Consider the following 6,222-nt stretch of genomic DNA (forward strand, 5'->3'; position numbering starts at 1 on the left):
CTACAGGCCATAGAAACATCATTCATGAAGGTGGCAATTTGGTTTGGAGGCAGGGCAAGCACCCACTCACATTCCTACTGCAGGGCTGTATCTCTCTTAAAGTCACCAGTGGAAGATTCTGAAGTGTTCTAGGACATTTGGCGTGGGAGGCTATTTCATAAAACCATATTGTTGGCCATACTTCCCCATGGCCCAAGTATTTGGAGATGGCCATGATGCTTGATCCTAAAAAGATCCTGGTGGCTCATGTTAGCAGCTGCTTGATATTTCCTGGTGCCTCTCAGGAGATCATACCTTCTCAGTCACTAGTAGTTGTTTGCAACACTGTTGCACTTTGCCAGGAAAAGGCCATCCTGACTACAACAGTAGTTAGACAGTGGTCTAGAAGTGCTCCCCTTGTGGGGCTGGACAGATTCCCTCTTAGTCTTTGGCAACCTTTAAAGTCACTGCCTGGATGATGCTCTGTGGTGCTGGGCTTTCAAGACTTACTGAGCACTACACCCATGGCCTGAGTTCCTAATGGTTCTTGCACATGTTTTAGGTTTCCTCTTTTTGTTATCTCTTTTTGTATTGGTGTTACTAATCATGGGAGATAGATGGGCCACTCCTGCCCACCATTCCTGACTTGATGGGGTGAGTGAGAATTGCCCTCTGTCATGTGGGAGTTCCTTTCTTTTCTACTTTTTGTGAAGAGGTTTCTAAGAGTTACACGTGGAAATTCTCCTTTGTGTTCAAACATCTGCTCTGAAATTTAATGGCATGGCCCTGTAGCTCTCCACAATTCTAAACTTTGTATACATGCCATCCCCAGCATCCTGCCCCAGAGTCCAGTCTGTACTGACACCAGGCATATTTCTGATGTGGCACCCATAAGCTTTATACTAGCCTCATTCTTTCTCTTTTCTCCTTTATGACTCTGCCACTCCTCTGGTGTCTTAAAGGAAAGTTCCAGCCAACGTTTTAAACATCTTATTCTCTGGACCTGGCACAATACTTCCATCCTTTTCATCTTTGGTCCAAAGACTGAATTTTTGGCAACTCACTGTTATAACCATTATATTGGGTAAGCAACAATCATGAGGTATGGGGTGAAGACTGCCAACTACATACCAAAATGCCCTTCTCTTCTCTGTACACAGACTACATTTCCCAGCCTCCTTTCAAACGGGTGTGGTCACATGACCAAATTCTCTCCAGTGGAAGGTGAACAGATGTATATGCACCAAATTCCAGGTTTGTTCTATTAAAAACCTCCCACATTCCTCCTCCTTTCTCTTTCCCCCTTCTGGCTAACTGAGAGTTTGATACCCAAGATGACCTTTGAAGCCATAGTTGAAAATGGCAGAGCCACTGTTGGTTTAACTTCCTGATTCACCATGAGGAGGAGAGCTGCCCTTGGAATCCAAACCTCCTCAGGAGTTTACATATAAGAAATAATGTTGTATTATGTTATGTACTGAAATTTTAAGGTCTTTTTGTTACTACAGGCTATTCTACCTTAACACAAGGTGGGATCAGGAAGCAATTTTATTTTCATTTCTCTGTATCTATGTAAACCCACTTTGTGGAATACAGTCTCATTCTGCCCCTAGATAAAATTTAAGGCAGGTTCTGTGACCTTTCTGGTCATGTGTAGATAATAAAAGGTTATCTGGTCACTCTAATTCCCCAAGTAGTTCAGTAATTAAATGGTCTAGTCTCATGTAATGGTAAAAACTTCAAACTTTATTTAAATTCTAGGCTTTTCCCCTTTCTTTGTGGCATTTACAGACCAGCTACCCTCACTGGAAATTGAGGTATGCAGAGATTTCTCATTTCCCACTTTGTGCTTTGTGTCAGAAACTCCTATTGTCCCCCAATATTCATTTTCCTCCTCTTTCTTGTTAATTGAACTCCCAAGTTTTTGTGGATTTGTGGCTACACCAAATAAAAACTACATTTCCTAGCATCCCCTGAAAGTAGGTGTGGCCATACGAATAATTTGGCAACAGGGTCTGAATAAAGGAGTGAGCAACCCAGGTGCCACCATATTCTCCTGTTTGAATTCCCAGGCCACCTCACCCAGGGCCACATGCAGCAGGACTCCACCAGTGCTGCTGTCACTGCTGTCATCCCCACCAGGTCGGAGGCTCTGATCCCAGAGTTGGTACAGGTAGTATTTTAAGAGTGAGTTCCAAAAATGTAAGCTGAGTTTCCCTGGTTCTTTCTAGTTTACACAGATGCGCAAATGGGGCTACCATAAGGTAGTAAGCCAAATTTCAGTGTCTCTTCCAAACCCCTAAAAGCCTCCTTCTCTGTCCAAGTACTGCTGGGCTCTTAGGAAAGTCTTACAGATGCTCATAAATCCAGTCATCCAGGTATACTTTCATTTTGCTCCTGCGAGCATCGCCCCCAATGAATAAGTTCTCAAGGTACAAAATCCCATACTGGGGTATGTCTGTACCCAGGGGGGAAAGGTCTTTCCCTCTCTTTCATGTTCCACTTCATTAGAGGGCTGCCCAAGCAATGCCTGTGCGCTCCAGGGTCTTACAGAACTTCTGGAACTGCAGATTCATATTGACATTCAGTCTTCCTTTTGCCTGGGAAGGAGGACTAGAGATGGTGACAAATTACATCCACTTACTCTTTAATTCAACAAATATTTCCTGAATTCCTTTTCCATGCTAGCCATGTGGTAAACAAGATACATGTGGTCTCTGTACCCATGGAGTTTACAGCCTGTTGCAAGACGAAAACAAAACAAAACACACAACAAAAGTCACTTAAAATTTTACGTTCAAGACTTTGTTATTGGGTCCAGTTCATTGTGGATGATTGCTGCTTCTGCTTGGGTGAGTTTTGCACATGAAGCTTGGCAACCCTCAGGCAAATAGATGCTGACAGTCTGCCTTACCATGTGGGGCACAACCCCTCCTTATCCCATGGGGCCTCGTGCAGGAGATTAATCCTTGCTGTGCTAAAATTGTCTGATTTTTTTTTCACACTTAGTGACAGTTAAAGAAAAACATGAACTGTGTTTTCCCAAGAGCTTTCTCCCTACCATTCCACACCATGGTTCCTAAACTCTCCATTTCCTGAAGCAAAACTGGATAGCAAAGAGAATGGCTTGGTGGCTGTGATAATAACACTGTAAGAGGAGGCCAAGGATTTGTTAACCCTGGCAGAAGAGGGAGGCAGGCCAGTGCAGACATGGGGAGGTAGGAAATTTTGAGAGAAGGTGAAAGGAAGGCTCACAGAGGGGGAAGTGGAAGGTTGAAGAAAGAAGTACGGGAGGAACTGAGGGAGGTCTTGGAGGCACATTCTCTGTCGGCCTAGGAAACCCCACACAGAGATAAACCGAAGTTCTGGGCAGCAGGTACATGGCAGGGAGCACCTAGTGCATCCCTCTGAGACTCTATACTGTTTGGATTTGGGCCTTGAAAACCTTGAGTACCAATCTTCCTTGGGGTTCTACATGAGAATGAAAAGTCTCCCCAGCTACCAAATAACACATGAAGGAGATGTATTCTTACCTCACTTTCTATGGAAATGAAAGGATCTCATAGAAAACATCCAGTGAACAAACAGTAAGACTGAGAGACCCTTTGTCTGCTTCTCATCCTCTCCCAGGTCTCCCCACTGCACGTCTGTCTCCTTGTAGCCCAGAGAAACTAAACTCAGTTTGGCGGTCATCCGGGGTTGAAATCCAACATGGAATATTAGCTTCCTGTCCAAGAAAATCCAGATATATAATTTTTTTACACCATTAAAATGTCAGATTTCCTTTCTTATTTTCTCCCATCCAAGTACTAACCAATCTCAACCCTGCTTAGCTTCTGAGACCAGAAGAGATTGGGAGTGTTCAGGGTGGTATGACTGTAGACACCTTTTTTATTTTCTTACTTTCTGGTTCTGTGGCTTGGAATACAGAAACTTGCAGTCCCTCCTTTTGTGAAGTGTCTATTGATCAGGAAACATACCCTATAATAACATTAAGACAAGATATTACCTGATGGGTTCATGTGATTATTTCCTCAAGTGAGAGATTCTTTCATAATTTGAATAATTTCATTCTATGAGTGTTCTGTAAATGATGTTTTAAAGTAAGTTCAACGACTTAAAAGGCCCATCCCATTAAGGGGAGGATAGATTTCGGTAGAGAAATGTCCTCCTCTGCCTTGTACCTCTAACCCCTCACTACTTCATACAGGGTTTTTGTGGAGCACATAGGCCACGCCTCACTCCAGGTGGGCACCTCGTCAAGACTGGAGGAATACCTGCAGGCGGTGGCAGCTACACTGAATGTGGCCGCTGCTCTGGTCAGTGGCAAATGGACAGGCAACTCCTCCAGTGGAGAAGTTTGAACGCTGTTTTCCAGAGACATGATGTAAACTTCAAGCCTCGGCTGATGATCAAGTTGTGTAGTGTAGTGTAGTTGTGTAGGTTGTGTAGTGGTGGTAAACTATCTATAATGAAGGGAGGGACTCCAGCAGTACAGAGAAGGAGGTGTGCCACTTGTATCACTATTGCCCTTGGATCAGGGGACAGGTCATTATGAAGTTCTCGAGTAATGCATGAGATGAATGCATTATAGATGGGCATTCTCCTTAGGTGAATGTATCATAGGTGGGAGTATAGTCTATGGCATGATGCCTAAAATTAGGCAATTAGAAGTCTCAGGTTGTCACTTTTTTTCATTTGTTTGTGTTTTGTTTTTGTTTTTAATTTCAGAGAGAGAAGGAGAGAGAGAGAGAGAGAGAGAGATGGTGGGGGAGAAGGGCAGAGGGAGAGAGAGAGAGAATCTCAAGCAGGCTCCACACTCAGCTCAGAGCCAGACACAGGGCTCAATCCCATGACCCTGGGAACAGGACCTAAATCAAAATCAAGAGTGGGACACTCAACCGACTGAGCCACCCAAGTGCCCCAGGTTGTCACTTTTGGTGCCTTGAATGGGACATGGTGGTCTGTCCCAGGAGCATAGCAGCAGAATTTAGCACTTGTATCAGTCTTCTTTGATTAAGACATTATCAGCCCTCTCCCATCCTGGCCACTGACCCCCTCAACCACCACCACAGTGGATCCTAGTCAAGCACTAAGTCTGCTCTTTGTACTTAGGTTAGTTCCACCCAAGCATCAAGAGCTATGAAGTTCATTGGGAAGATCTCCAAGGACAGTTTTTGCTGCCTGCAATCCAGCAGTCATGATAGGTTATCTATTCACCTGCCAGCTTTGGTTCCCTGATATGCAAATGATTTAGAATTAGAAGCACACAAAAAATAGCTGTATTACTGACACCCCTGCCTCTGATCTCAGTTCCCTTCCTATCATTCTTTTTTTAAAAAATTTTTCACGTTTTTATTTATTTTTGAGACAGAGAGAAAGCATGAGCTGGGGAGAGGCAGACAGAGAGGGAGACAAAAACTGAAGCTGGCTTTGTGCTGACAGCAGAGAGCCCAATGTGGGGCTCGAACTCATGAGCAATGAGATCATGACCTGAGCTGTAGTCAGACGACACCCAGGTGCCCCCCTTCATATCATTCTTTATAACATTATGCAAATCTGATCATACCCAGGCTCAATTTAAAAAAAGCCTTTCCAGAACCTATTGGATCAGATCCAAATCTCTTGGCATGGCAGGCAAGTCCCTTTAAGAAAGCCCATATAATCTCATGAAAGCTTTTTGCAGAGGATACTTTTGGCCCTCACAAAACAGTCATCCCTGCTTCCTTGATGGCAAAGGTTTTACAAATTTTATTTATTATTTCAATTCTGTCCTCTCATAAATTCAGAGATGGAGGTCCCTTCACAGCCCAAAGGGATATACATATTACTATGATTGGTCTAATGCCTCTTCCATCCCTCTTGCCATGATTGATTTAGTAGTAGAGCTCTGGGCCCAGTTAGAAGTGAGGGAAAGTTGGCTGGGGCACTTCTGGGAAAACCTTTCTGCCTCTGAACATGGTTGTTGAAGATGTGGTATCTGCTGTTGCAGCAGCCAACCACAGTCTATGAGAATGAATTCCAACACACCAAGGATTGGGGAACAGCGAGATGGAAAGAAGCTAGATCCTCGATGGCATCATCAAGCCACCAAATTAACCCAGAACCTTTTGTCTGGAAACCTTTTAAACCCAAAAACTTTGCACTTGCAGCCACAAACATTCTGACTGATAAATGTGCATAATACAATCTTTTACAATTCACCTCTTTCCTTCTACTTAATGCCTGCAGTGGTCTCTCTCA

This window comes from Leopardus geoffroyi, chromosome B2, assembly GCF_018350155.1.
Source record: "Leopardus geoffroyi isolate Oge1 chromosome B2, O.geoffroyi_Oge1_pat1.0, whole genome shotgun sequence".
Lineage (NCBI taxonomy): Eukaryota > Metazoa > Chordata > Mammalia > Carnivora > Felidae > Leopardus > Leopardus geoffroyi.